Here is a 15,883-nt window from a genome sequence, read left to right on the forward strand (position 1 = left end):
GCGAATGACGAAAAATTTCATATTTAAATACAAAAGTCGCGTACTCTTGCAGGGGGCTAGAAATCAGATCCTCAACCACCAGATTGCTACTTTTCTCCTATTCTCTCTTTGAACCTCATCGCCGTCTTCATCTACCATGGCCGAATTTGGATCAGAGCTCGGTGGAGCCTTCTTCTCTTCCATACGCAGTTAATCTTCCACCTTCCTAAGAGGTGTGATCGGACCGAAGCCTCTATGCTAACAAGGGAGTCCACCTACGTCTCTGATTCATGATTGATATACAGTTGTATTTTAATCATGATTCTTAACCGGATAGGGATTGTTCTCATTAGGATATTTTGTAATCAAATTAGTCTTGTTATGAACCTGACAGTGTATTCCTTGCTACAGAGTAGATTTGATTGCATTGTTGAACCTAGTTTGATTCGGTTTTTTAGTTGAGTTGATTAATACATGATAACTATCGGTTGATGTTATCTTGGGAATTTTCGGTTCATTCATTTATAATTCGATGCTTGCATCCTTCTGACCACAATCGATTCCAATTCTTATCAGGCTAGAAAGGTTAGGTTGCCACTCTTAGGAAGATTTCATCACTGCATTTCTGGTCTTACCTCCGTCTCTGCCATCTATATCTTCTTAAATCAGAGAATCAAATAAATATAAGATAATTACAGTAATTCAATCAAATAAAATCAATCTCAGTTTTTACAATTAATTTGTGATTGGCATTTAACTAAACTAAGTTCATGAGCAATTGACCTCCTTGTGAATTGACCTACAGTTGAGCCACTGCACTTCTAAGCTTAATTCTAGTATCTTTGAGAACCCCTAATGATAAGGCTTTATCAAATTGGCGCCGTTGTTAGGGAGGCACAGTTGTTTAGGAATTTTTGTTGGTTTAATGTCAATTTTTAACTTGTTTTTGGTTGTTATCTCTTTGTTAGACTTGATTCTGGCTTCTGGAATTTTTGTGGAAATTACTGAACTTTGTGTACCTCTTTTCCATGGAGCTATTTTGGTGAGTTGCTTAATTATGGCTAGAATTTCGGGTTTTACACATCATCACTGTGTTGTCTTCTTTTAAAAAATTTACCTGAAGCTGGTTGCTTTGTGCTTGCTGTATGTATATTTGCTTGAATTGATTGGGATCTATCCATATTTACATAATCCATGGCTTGGTTAAACTCTTAGTGTAGCCGATTACACCTCACCTTTTGCCATTCCAAACTTTGAACAGTGGATATTTTTAGAAGACTATGACTGTTTGGGCTCACATAGCCTAAAACTACTTAGAGAAGTAGAGCTTTATGGACTGTCAGATGAGTTCAAAGAGGAACTAGAGGAGAACATGAGAATCATGGAAAAGATTAGGAACCATGTAACTTGGATTGAATCTGAAGGAAGAGAAGGTAAATCAATGTATGAAGAAGAGCACACTCTAAATACAGAAACTGCATCTTCTGTTCTTAATAATAACTCTTTATCCACTCTCAAAATGATGTTTCTTTAGTTACTTCTACTCTTAGTGAAGCATGTGCTTTAAGTAATGAAGAAGTGGATGAAGGAGTGAACGTTGAACCCCTATCATATGTTTGAACCTATTAATGACATCTCTATTACTTCTGATGGTTGTAGTTTAGAGAAGCATGAGAATGATAGCAATTTTGTACCCTTAGATGCATATTTGAGTGAGAATTTGCATAATGATCCATGTTTTGGTGATAGAATTCATGAGGGTACCGTATTTACCAAATCTATGCCATGCTCCCATAAAATACCTTATATGTGCAAAAAATGCTTTGATCAAAGATGGCAACTAGTTCTTGAACATCAAAAGAATGCATTTAGTGATGTAATTGATTTTATTCTTAATCATGATGCTTGTGCTGAAAATGATACCACCCAAGTTCATGAGAATTATGCTAACCTTAATCCCTTGAGCAATAATTCTTGCCAAGATATTGAGCAACTCTCTATTGGTATGACTTAGATAATCATCCTAAACACGAATTTCCTTTAGGACCTAGTGACATGCATGATATACATATTGATGAGACATCTTCTCCTTCTTTGTCTTCTTCTATTGTTCTTTCCCCCATTTGTGAAAGTGATGTGATGTACTCTAATTTTAAATTGGATTCTGCATTTCCCACTTTATACAAGAGTGAAGATAAAAATGATGCTTTGAAATTGGTTACTAGTCCTAAAGTCAACTCATATTTCTATAAGTTTGATTCCCTTATTCTTGACCATTGTGTTGACTTGAGCATGCTCGCTACTTCTATTGACAACATATTCCACATTGCTAGTCACACATCTTTAGAATCATTCGGATTTCTTGAGCATGATTGTACACCCATTGATCGCACACATTGATTTTGATTGTGTTGACTTGGTTGATGGTACTAATGAAAGAGTATTTCTTGACTATGATGTTTCCATTGATAACAACCAAGTTAATCGTATGATGCCTAATATTGTATGCTATATGCCAAGAGATGACTTGATTGACTTTGTTGGGCTTGAGAAGTATTGTCTTCTTTTAAATCTCATTCTACTTCTTACATCACATGCTTTGAAGTGCAATTACATACACATGAGTTCCTTCCACATATTTAAGCATTTTGATTCATACATTATACTTGGTAAAGGACAAGATACTGCTACATTCTTGTTGGGCTTGAGAAGTATTGTCTTCTTTTAAATCTCATTCTACTTCTTACATCACATGCTTTGAAGTGCAATTACATACACATGAGTTCCTTCCACATATTTAAGCATTTTGATTCATACATTATACTTGGTAAAGGACAAGATACTGCTACATTCTTGTTGAATTCTTTCCAGGACAATCACTTGAGGAGTCTCCATGATGATCACTCTCCACTATACATCTTGGAACCTTTGTCGATCAATCCAGAACCACCACTAACAAAAGGATATCAGGGAGAAAAGCCTACATTGCAAAACTTCATAATTCTCATTTGGGATGATAATTTTTCTTTTAAGAGCTTAAGGTGATTTCGTTACATGGTTGTCCCTTTCCTCCCTTCATCTTTTCGAGTTGCTTGTGAAATCATATTTTGGACTGTTTGTTTAGAATGAGTATGGGGGAGGGGACTAACCCAGTAGGAAAAAAAATAGTAGTTGACTGTTCAGAATAGGCTCCCTCTGTTTTGGTAATGCCATTTCTTGTCTCTCACTCTAGTTTTGATCTACCTTGTTGATATCTTTAGTCTATTTGCATTGAGGGCAATGCAAGGGTCAAGTGTGGGGGAGTGAATGCTGTGCGTTTTGAGTTTGTGTGTCTTTTGTAAAACCTCAGTTTCCAAAAACTTTTTGAAGGATTACGCTTGTTTCAAGGGTTTAATGTTGCATTTGTGATTGATTTTGATTTGAAAATTAATATCCTGAAGTGAAATTTTCTAATGCACTAAGATTAGGCATGATGTGTTCTTTAGCCCAAGTGAATGAATATGGAAGACAAAGCCTAGTTAGAAGGATTCTTTGGGCCTTAATATTCATTTCTTATGTGTGTATTCACTTGTCTCTTATACTCTCTAGAATTTGTCTTAGTTCTTAATCAAGACTACATGTAACATTTGCACTCTTGAACATGATTGAGGCATTCATTCAAATTAGCTAATGGCTAACCCTTACATGATTTATCCGTTACTACCTATTTGATCCTTTAGTAAAACCTTCCATTCATCTCACTCCTAATTGTATAACCTCTTTCTTACAAGGATGCATATCTCATTTCATTCATTCCTTTGGAATTCACTAGTATTATGATGGATTCAATTGATGGATTGATATGAGAAAGTGCATACTTGAGCATGGATGCAAAGAAAGAAAAAGAAAATATGGAAAAAAACAAGAAGAAAAATATAGGAAAAGTTGAAAAGAAATGAAGAAAGCAAATAAACAAAATAAAAGAAAAGCAAATAAAGAAGAGAAAGAAAGAATAAAAATACCCTTGCAACTTTAGAGTTCAAGATCAAGAAATCAAACCTTCAATTGAAAATTGCTAATGCTATTGAATTCTACCTACTGATTTACACTTCATACTCTCCTTCACATGCATTCTTGTGCACTATCTTCCTATCCTTTACATTACAAGACACACAAAAGTCCTCTTGATTCTTGGGAGCTCATGTGTTTGTGTGGTGGGGAGGTAGAGCTATTACAAGCATATGGTACAGTATTTGAACAAGTGAATCAAGTGAAAGAACCCTAAACACTTGTGAGTTGAGTAATACACTAATTTCCTTGTGTGGTCTTCTATATCTTATTCACTTGGATTAAACTGTATATCATTGATTGATTTCTTTGTATTAGAATGTTCCATGGATTGATGTTGGTTAAAGAATCATTGTTGGTTGTATTTGTAACTTGAACTTTTAAGCTTGCCTATTTCTTATCTTTCATACTTCTCTTTTACATTATGTTTAGACCTGATTTTGCCCAGGAGTGCAAAAGCTAAGTGTGGGGGAGTTGATAAGCCTTATTATTTGCATATATTTTTAGTCCTAAACTTATGCTTTTGCCATTTATATTTACATATTTTGGGTATAATTAGCTTTTATTGTACATAAGAGTTGGTGAAGGGAGTTGTGAGGTTTTATTTGTGTTTTTGTATGATTTTATGTGATTTTATTTGTGTGTACTTTTGATCCTTGTTTGGTGTGAATTTCAAGGAGCTTCTTCAGCATTATGGCCATTCTGTATGAAGCGCCACGGCATATCATTTCAGGCATTGCGGTGGATTTGTAAAAGTACTCTCAGTAGTACCATGGCGGACTATCAAAAGCGCCATGGCAGACTTAGTTTAACAGGGAGCTTAGAATCACTAATTGAAACGACACAGTTTTGGCCAAGCGCTGCGGCGGATATGAGGAGACTCCGCAGCGAATGAAGAAAAATTTCAGATTTAAATACAGAAGTCACGCACTCTTGCAGGGGGCTGGAAATTAGATCTTTAACTAGCAGATCACCACTTTTCTCTAATTCTCTCTTTAAACCTCATCACTGTCTTCATCTGCCATGGCCAAATCTAGATCAGAGCTTGGCATAGCCTTCTTCTCTTCCATGCACAGTTAATCTTCCACCTTCTTAAGAGGTGCGATCGGACCAGAGCCTTTATTCTGACAAGGGAGTCCACCTACGTCTCTGATTCATGATTGATATATGGTTGTATTTTAATCATGATTCTTGACTAGATAGGGATTATTCTCATTAGGATATTTTGTAATCGGATTAGTCTTGTTATGAATCTGGCAATGTATTCCTTGCTACAAAGTAGATTTGATTGCATTGTTGAACCTAGTTTGATTCGGTTTTGTAGTTGAGTCGATTAATACATGATAACTATCAGTTGATGTTATCTTGGAAATTTTCGGTTCATTTATTTATAATTCGATGCTTGCATCCTTCTGACCATAATCGATTCCAATTCTTATCAGGCTAGGAAGGTTAGGTTGCCACTCTTAGGAAGATTTCATCACTGCATTTCTGATCTTACCTCCATCTCTGCCATCTATATCTTCTTAAATCAGAGAATCAAATAAATATCAGATAATTACAGTAATTCAATCAAATAAAATCAATCTTAGTTTTTACAATTAATTTGTGATTGGCATTTAACTAAACTAAGTTTATGAGCAATTGACCTGCTTGTGAATCGACCTAGGGTTGAGCCACTGCACTTCTAAGCTTAATTCTAGTATCTTTGAGAGCCCCTAATGACAAGGCTTTATCAATAATACTTCTACCAAATTTCATAGCTTAACTCATACATTTAATAGGTCAAACTGGAGCTGGAAGTTGACTGCTCCAGAACCAACGTCTTATCCATTAGACAATTCTTGCTTTAATTCTTTTTAGTGTTTTGGCATGCATAACTTGGCCTTATCCTTTCCATTCATGCCATAAACATTCTAAACAAATACATTGCATTATTGGCATTCATATACATAATTTACATAATAAGAGAATTATGCATAAATTCTTAACTAATCATTAACATCAATAATACTCTACTTCCTTCTCTTTCCTTCTCATTCTCTCCTTCATGCAATCATTGTGCATCATTGATTGACCTAAATAGTTAGTTAGGGAGGGGTAAGATTTGAGAGAATCTCAGTAGCAAACAATAACCACCTAAACATACATGGCAAGCTTGGCATTTATAACATGCTTGCAACTTAACATCTTTATAACATAATGACATGTTTAGAAATCATCGTGCATCTATCATAAAACACATAGGCCTATGGCATATTTCAAACACATTTATAATCACAACACATGAGTTCATAAAATTATATAATATAGAAACATATCATACATGCAAGCAAATACCAAGCACATAAGAGTAAGGTTGAGTTTGTTACCTCGTGTCTTTAAACTTTCTCTTTACTTTCCCTTGCTCCCTTTGCTACCAACCCATTAAGGTTTCTTGCTCAACCTTTTCCATTCATCTTTATCGATGTCTCATGACCCTAAATGCATCAACATATCATTTCCATTCATTTATTAGAGCTATGGTAATCAACAACATCAACACTTTGTTTTCTCTTAACTATATTAACTTCTAAACTTTGAGCTTGATTTACAATCTTTCTAAAATTAATTCCACATGCTATTCCCACACAATTTTGCATGTAGAATCCATTTCCAAGCTCAAAATAATCAAAATCAAACTCTTTCATCATGAACCAGCCTTGACCGAATAGTATGCCTTTAGGGTCTAAAATTTCTATTTTCAATGCCTCCAAACTTGTTTTCTCACCTTTACCCCACATAATTTTTCATTTTAAATATATTGGAAGCATTAAAATCATCAAAATCACATCCTAGGCATAAGAACCAGGTCTGGCCGAATTACTACTCAAGTTGCACAATCATAAAATTCAAATAATGTCAACATAAAACCACTTGATTCTTGTTCCTCTCAAGCCTTTAAACATTTTTCTAACATCAATTTCATCTTCCCCTTAACTTAGAGATCTCGTGCAGCATACCCCCCCAAGGGTTTCAAGCTCTCAAAATCATTAAAATCCATAACCAAGCTCAACAACAAGGGTAGTGAAAACTACATTAACAACCATGAACATACCTTATTTTAGAGCTTGATCTTGCATGGGGTCACTTGACCTTTCTCTCTCCTTTTTTCTCTCTCTAGAATTCATTTTGCAAGAGCTTCCCCATGGTTTCCATAAGCTTGGACGAAATTGTCACATCCCGAATTTTGGGCCTAGAAGTACCTAAGTTAGCCTGAAATGGGAAGGCTACCAGACCTTTCTTGGCAGAGGTCCTGGAGATTCCTTGAAAGAACAAAGGGATTCTTAAGGACTCACTCGCAAAGGGAAATTTTTTGGGACTGAGAAAAGAGAAAGTTAGAGACTCTAATGACGTCTCGGGACCCAGGAATGAGAAATAGAGATAAATGTAAGCCAAAGTTATGTTGAAGGCCTTAATGAGGTGAATTTTGAGGTTAAGCCAAGCCAGGGGTAAAATTATAATTTTGTAAAGTTTTGGATTGGTAAGGGTAAAAATAGAAATTATGCTGGAAAATCCCAAAAAAATCCCAAAAAATGGGAAATGGTAGGTTAAGGCCTGAATAGCTTAGAAAAATTTCAGAAAAATAGAAATAAGGTTCAGAGGCTTGTATGAGGTGAAAAATGATGAAAAAGCCCCTAGAAGGAAATTGTGGAATTCCCAAGGTTTTGACTGATTTGGAATACTTTCAAAAATAAATTATCTAAAGTATAGGGAGGCCTCAAATAATTGGAAGAAGATGGGAAAAAATAATTGAGGAATTATCACAAGTTTTAAAAATGATTCCGTCCTCAGAAAGCGAAGAGGTTGGCTTTAATAGAATTTAAAGCCTATTTATACATTATCTGGGGAAAGTCAAAGTCAAAGGTCTAGAGGTTGACTTTTGACTTGAGAAAAATTAGAGGAATTCCCCGTGATGAATAAATAGTATTAGTACCTGGAGATAGATTCTCAGAGTTGTGGACCGAAAGAAAAAATTCGGTCAAGATCACTCCGAAATAAATATTATTAATTATTTTAATGGAAGAACAAGGGAAGAGCATTGCTCTCTCTTTGGGCATGTTATATAATGCCATGTAGATTTATTTGAGGTGAGAAAATGGTGCCATAACATGTCCCAGTGGTCTCGGGTAAGTCAAGACCTGAAAAAGTACCCTGCACGGTGCAGAATGACAAGATAAGTGGACGAATACCTAAGGGTTGTATTTTGCACGAATTTTATATTAATTTCCTCCCTATTTTAATGCTAAAATGATGAAGAAATATGGAGGAGACAATTGTACGGTTAGATGGGAAAAGAAGGTATTACGTGTACGGTTGCATGCAAGACACGTGTACTGTTAGATTAAAGGCATGTGGATTGGTGATGTAAGCATGATGTAATCAAGATGATGATGTAAGCATGATGTCATGGGACACTTGTCACCATAAGATTAAAAGAGAAAATGAACGGTCCAGATCAAGCCACATATTTTTAAGATCAACAGCCCAGATTCAGTCTTGTTTTCTATAAATACCCCCCTCATTTTCGTCCAACCTAGAGGAAACCTTGGGGAAACTATGGCAAAATGGTCTCTAGAGAGAGAAAGAAGAGGGAGAAAGAAAGGCCAAGTGGTCATATACAACATCAAGCTCCAAAATAAGGTATGTTCATGGTTTTTGATGTAGTTTTCACTGCCCTTATTGTTGTTGAGCTTGGTTATGGATTTTAATGATTTTTAAGAGCTTGAAACCCTAAGGGGTTATGCTGCACGAAATTCTTAAGAGTGGGGAAAGATGAAATTGACATTACAATAATGTTTAAAGCCTTGAAAGGAATACGAATCAAACGGTTTTATGCTGAAATTGATTGAATTTTATGATTGTGTAACTTGAGGAAATGTTTCAGTCAAACCTGGTTCTTGTGCCTAGGATGTGATTTTGATGATTTTAATGCTTCTAATGTGTTTAAAATAAAAAATTGTGTAGGGATAAGATGAAGGAATGAAGTTCGAAGCATTGGAATCGAAACTGAAAATCAATTGGCAGATTTTGGTTTTGGCCTAGGACTAAGGGAAGGAACTGGGTTTTGATGAATCTAAGCTTATAGTTGGATTCATTGGGCAAAATTGTGTAGGATTGGCCTAAGGGAACATTTTTTACAAAGCTAGAACACTATATTATAAATTAAGGAAAAAGGGATTAAGTTTAAGGACACAAGTCTTCTATATTGTGTAATTCTTGGTCCTAATGAGTAATGTGACCCTTGTGGCTATGATTAGGACCTTAAGGCATCCAAGAGAAGGTTTGGATGTAGTAGAGCAAGCAACCTTAATGGTTGGAAGCAGAAAGGAGTAAGAAGAAAACTTAAGAACATAAGATAGCAAACTTTAAAATGATAGGTAGATCGCCTCAATTGGATGTGTATACTAAGAGATACGAATTTCCAAAATTGACGTAAGAAATCTGGAAGATCCAAAATTGACCAAATGAACAGTGATTTTCATGGAATAAACTGTATGAATTGGCAAGGATAAGTCCAGTTTCATATTTTTTTCCTTGTGGAGAATTGGAAGAGCTTCAAATAGAATTTTGAATCACCTCAATATGATTTTTATAGAATTAGTTATGATTTTTTGAAATTGGACCAAAAATCTGAAATTTAACTAGTAAACAGTAACCTAAGAACTAATTGCAAATTTTCAATCTACGGACTTGGTTCGTGAATCGCTTAAACTGTAAGCCTTTTAAATGTGTACTCTGAGGGGTTAAAGGAAGGATGTTTCAAAAATGAGGGGTGGGGAGGGGGTATTTATAGAAAACAAGATTGAATCTTGGGTGTTGATCTTAAAAATATGTGGTTAATCTTGATCGTCTATTTTTTTTTCATCTTGTGATGACAAGTGTCCTATGACATCATGCTTATATGTCTTCAATCTAACAGTACACGTGTCCTACTACTAGAAATTTCTAACATTATCCATGAATTTTGAATTTTATTTAATTAATTTCTTTGAGTAAGCAGTGTCACATCTGACAATAGGGTAATTAGGAATAAGAAATATTTCTAAATAATTAAGGGCAAAAAATTAGAGGTGAGAATTAGGGCCGGCCTGACCCTCCAAGGTTGGCCCTTCAGGGTTGGTAAGCTTAAAAGGGCTGGCCCTCCAGGACCGAAATTTAAAAAATACCCCAATTTGCTAGGCCCAATTCCTAAGCTAACGGGCTCAAGGCCAGCCTGCGGGCTTTTGGCCAGTTTAAGGAAAAAAAAAGCTATTTTTTTTATATTTCTTATATTTTTTTATCAAAAAAATGACAATAAACCAATGAAATTGTTAATAAAAGATATAAATATGAATAAAATTAAGTCACAAATACAAAATACCATTATATATAAATATCTATTAATATCCAAGAACATCTGAAACATCTATTAACAAGATAACAACATCTAAAAGTTTTATCTATAGTACAATTGTGCAATAAATAAACACTATCATTAAGTTTTTGAAACTTCATCATCACTATATTAATTACTTTTCTTCATAAGAATACTTTTCTTTCATAACAAAATATCAAGTTTTTCTTCTTTATAGGAATTTTACTTTTAAATTTTGTAATCTAGCTATTATTTTACTTTAATACGAGAAACATTGTTGTTGAAACTCATAAATTTCTAATTCAAATTATAGAATCACAAGTTATATAAGTATAAAAATACTCTATTATCAAATATATATAGTTTAAAAATATCAACACATATAATATAAATTAAATCATTATTAAAGTCCAAATTACCCATTTTTTAAAAATTTAATTGGATAAATTATTATCTAAAACCAAATAAATCAAATCATTCTATAAAATTTAATTTTAAAATGATAATAATAACTAAAAATTTGAAATATTATTAGCAATGTAAAAAATTAATAATATTAGAATTATATAAAAAAATTTAAAAGAACAAAAAAAATTATAAAAGGGCCGGCCCTTTTAAGCTCTCGACCCTCCAGGGCTTATTTCCTATTTGAGGGAAAACATTTCAAACCCGGTCCTCATAATTTTAGGGCCTAAACGAGCCGACCCAACGAGCTCAAGCCTTTTTTCTGGCTCTACCAAAAATGATGAGGAGAAATAGAAAAATTTGGTGAAAAATAATTATTATAATTTTCTAAGTCAATTATGAAAATTTGACTAATTAAGGAAAATTGGTCAAAAAATATTTCCAAGCCTTAGAAAATTAAGAAAAAATAAGGATAATATCTTTTTAGAATTATATGAGATTATATAATTATTTTTATGGCCAAATTACCCTTAGAAAAATTACAAAGAAATTTAAGGGTAATTTAGGCCAATTTAAGGGTTTTATTTGGAAAATTCCAAATAAATATTTTTAAGAAGAATAAAATTCCAAGAAAATTACTATGATATCTTAAGGAATTATAAGAGATTATAGAATTAAAAAAAGACCCTCAAATATCCAAGATTTTTTCTAATTTCTTTGAAAAGTGGAAAAATCACTAAAGAGAAGGAAATTAGTTTTCTTTTTTATTTAATTATTGGGAATTTAATTTTGAGACAAAAAGGGCATTTTGAGAAGCTAAAAATGAGGAGAATAAATTACGGATCTAACAGAAAATAATTACAAATGCCAGAGTACTATAATTATAGAAAAGAAATTAAACCCGGAGTCAAAGTGCACCAATAAAGTGAAGACTAGAGTTTTGCAATTTAAATGGCTCACATTTTGCCATGTGTCAAGTCTCTAATGGAAAAGATTTAAATTTACCAAGTGTCACTCTTTAAATGGAGAGGATTTTGACTTTGGTAATTAATTTCTTTTGGAATTAGTTAATTAAGCAAGAGAATGCAAGATTAAAGGGGGTAATGACTCTTGGATCTTCATTTATGATGGTGGTTGGGATATTTTGGTTTATTAAAGGAGCACTCCTCCCCCTATTTTTAGATCATTATTTTGTCTAAGGGAAAAGAGAGAGTTTCAAGTGGAATCAAGGAGAAACGCACTAACCTTGATCATATAAGTGAGATTCAAGGTTAGTTTTTGGTTCTAAATGGTTCCTTGTCTTGTTTTCTTGCTTTGTATGGTTGGAATATTTGATTTTTCCTTGTTGATGGTACTAGTTGAAATATATATATGGTAGGGGAAGAAGTTTTGATGGTCCAACTTGTTAGAACACTTCAAAGCATGATAGATCCTAGTGGTTACAAGTGGTTGTAGGTTGTTTTTGAAGTGCTTTCTTTGTTGTGTTTCATGAGGACCATTTCGGCCAAGACCATGGTTGAACCCTATGATGATTTTTTCAATGTTTTGATGCTTCCATTGTGTTCAAAATGAAAAATAGTGTAGGATAAACCTAAAGACTAAAGGTTGGGAGCATTAAAGCCAAAGTTGTAATTTTTAGAAAATAAACCCTAACGGTTCAGCCAAGCTGAAACTGGAAGAGGAATTTTTATTTTCTTAAATCTAAGTACAAATTTGGAATCTACATGAAAAACTATGTAGGAATAAGTCAAGAGAATTTTTAGGGTTTAAGAGACAAAACTCTAAAAATTCAAGAACAAAGGTGGAAGCTTTAAAAGTGTTTAAGAGTTCTTGAGTTATATTGTTGATTTCTATGCGGATTGGTTGATGATCTTGCTGCCATTTTGTGGTTTATTATGTTAGGATTTGACATTTGTGAAGGGAAGGAAGACAAACAAAGGAAGCTCAAGTCTTTGGAGCAAGGTAACAAGTTCAACCTTACTACTAACATTAACCTTACATTGTTGATTATTACATGATTAATTGCTATTATATGGATGAACTTTGCTAATTGTGATGTGGCTGGTCTTTGCACTTTCTTGCTTTGGCCTTTGCATGATTGAGATTGCCAAATTATATGAATGCTAGTTCACCAATGGTAGCTAATGTGGTTATGCATAATAATGATGCTCGTTGATAATATAGTTGGTTAATTTGCTATTAGGGCCTGACACTTCCAAGGGAAAGCTGTAAATTGAAGGTTAAATTATGTTGCCAAACCATAAAAATTCATCGACTTTTAGTTATGTAAATATTCAGCTTGGACAGTGCTGTAAACCTAGTGACACTATCAACTTTAAGTGACATTTCAATTAAGTTCTTGGATGCTTTTATTCATGAAATGTGTAGATCACATCCTAAGCTTCATTTTGATAGCTAACACATTAAAATTGGCCAACTACACGATTTTTAATGATTTTTCAAAGTTAAGGTCTATAATCTGGAAAATTTTTTTTTAGTTTTTTACTAAAGGACAGAGGTGATTTTCACAAAAGCCTGACACTTCTTCAAATGGAATTGGTTTACAAGATTATTTTTCCTTGAAATAGCATTCAAAGAGCTATTTATAGAATTTTGAACCCCTCCATTTCGACTTTTATAGATTAAGTTATGAATTTCTAAAGTTGGGCCAAAAAAACTGGATTTTTACCTGATGAACAGTAAAAATCCGAAAATCAGCGTTTTTGTGATAAAATTGAGCCCAAGACCATCCAATGTGTTCTAAAATAATTTTAATTGAACTCTAAGTCGAACTGATAATATGGTGTAACAGGCAGCAAGTCACAAAATTGGGCTCTCTTCTAGGCCCAATATGGGTCCCACACATAGTCTAGGATGGCCCAAAAAGTTAACCCACAAACCAAATCATAATTCCAAACCATTCTGACTCCTTTTTCGGTTACTATTCACTTGTAACATTCTGTAATTTTTCTAGGCCTCCAAAAATTTATTTCTGTCCATGATAAATCCCCTTTTCATATAAGACTATGATTTAAAAATTTTCAAAATTTTTCTCCACCTCTAGGTATTTATTTTGAATTTTCCCCTGATTAAGCCTTTATCATTAAAACTACAGGAAATAAATTTTCTAAAATTAATTCTTGTACTTCCAAGGCATATTTTTTTCAAATTTATTGAGGCCTCTAACTATTTTAAATGATTATTTTCCTCCAATTTTTTCATTATTTTTTTTTCAAAAACCTCCTTTTTCAGAAAATTCCGTAATAAGCTATTTTATACTATTTTCACCTTTTGGGCCTCAATTGAGATTCCAAAACCTCTAATTTACACCTTACTATTTTTTTTAAGAATTTTCAAGCATAATTTTCATTTTTTTCCTTTCCGGCATGAAACTTTGCAAAATTATAATTTTGCCCTGGTTTGGCTTAATCTGAAATTTGCCTCGTTGGGGCCTCTAACATAACCTTTGACCTATATTTATTTCTATTTTTCATTCCTGGGTCTCGAGACTTCATCCAAGTCTCTAACTTCTTCTTTTCTCAGTCTCAAAAAACTTTTCCTTTGCAATTTAGTCCCTAGGAATCCAGAGAGTCTTTGGGGCCCCTACCAAAAAAGATTTTATAGCCTGCCCATTTTAGAGTAATTCTAGTACTTCTAGGCCCAAAATTCAGGATGCGACAGATTTTATTTTTAGTTTTTAGGCCTCAAGTCCTGTTCCTTGCCCTTTACTCTATTTTTCATAATTTTCTGATCTTAGATGTACCTTCCTATACTGATCAATATTGACCAGATATTTTAAAATAGCAGTCCATCCTAGATCTGATCTTAGTTGAAAAGTTATCCTGTCTAAGTTTTTACTACGCTACCTAGCCCTTGATCAATTATGATTTCCTCTTTTCCCTAATTAAAATTTACAGCGTATGATATATAGCATCTTATCTTAGGGTTTAATACTTCCAAAAAATAATAAAAACCATCACCAAGCTTTGCAAGACATAGATCATCATAAACTATATTAAAAACCATGATCTTACATTGTCATGAAGTTTGGTCTTGCATGAAACTTGAAGCTCTTCCTCTTCTCCTTCTTGGCCTCAAAATTTCGTGCTCTCCTTGTTCTTTTTCTCTTAGCCATCCAAATACACAAATGAGAGGAAGAAAGGGATATTTATAAGGCTTTAGTTATCATTTACCTTGTGTTAAAATTAAGTTACCATTTACCATAACACTTATCTTCTTCTTAAGCTTGATCCCTTATAATTTAGCCATGTAATTCCATCAAAATACTCGGTATCTTGACCATGTTTTCCCTCTTCAAGATTATGCCACATTGTATGCCACCTAGTTACACTTATGAGTAGAAAGCTTTTTTTATTATATGGTTCAATTTATTCTAAGCATGTTGCTTGGCAAATTACATAACTCCATCCATGTCCCTCATCAAATTAGCATTAAAGTCAAGAGAAAAATAGGGAGAATTCATACTCCCCCTCACCCTTAACTATACCTCCATCTATTTTATAATTTTACACTGTATCGAGTACTTTTTTCAAGTCCTGACTTATCTAATAATCCTGAGACATGTTCTGGCATTCTTTTTTCATCACAAATAACTTTACATGGCATTATATAACATCCATACAGATGGATGGATGCTCTTCCCTTTGTTCCTTCATTAAAACATTTAATGATATTTAGTTTAAGTAAACTTGATTGAATTTTTTCTACCAGTCTAAACTCTAAATATTGTCTCTAAGGACCACTACTGTCTTTTCATCATGAGGAATTTCTCTAATTTTTTTAAGTTAATCTATAAGTGGTTTATTTTGACTTTCTCAGGATAATGTATAAATATGTTTTAAGTTCTGTTAAAGCCAACCTGTTTGCTTTTTAGAGATGAAATCATTTTTAGAACCTGTGATAATTCTTCAAGTATTATTATCCATTTATCTTTTATTATCTAAGGCCTTCTCGTATTTTAAATAATTCAATTTTAGCTAATATTCATAATCAACCAAAATCCTGGGAATTTTATAGATTTCCTTTAGGGGTATT

The 15,883-nt window shown here is 33.4% G+C and overlaps 1 long non-coding RNA gene across 1 annotated transcript; it reads right to left on the reverse strand.

The window, feature by feature from the left end:
• Nucleotides 1-9,352: 9,352 nt before the first annotated feature.
• On the reverse strand, nucleotides 9,353-11,576 carry LOC114755489 (uncharacterized). The gene is made up of 3 exons (XR_003741309.1): nucleotides 11,566-11,576; nucleotides 9,756-9,758; nucleotides 9,353-9,432 (listed from the first exon to the last, which is right to left on the reverse strand). It is a non-coding gene; the product is annotated as an uncharacterized LOC114755489 (long non-coding RNA).
• Nucleotides 11,577-15,883: the final 4,307 nt, after the last annotated feature.

The sequence above is a fragment of the Neltuma alba genome, unplaced genomic scaffold (assembly GCF_004799145.2).
Source record: "Neltuma alba isolate B1F8T4 unplaced genomic scaffold, ASM479914v2 tig00010278_pilon, whole genome shotgun sequence".
NCBI lineage: Eukaryota > Viridiplantae > Streptophyta > Magnoliopsida > Fabales > Fabaceae > Neltuma > Neltuma alba.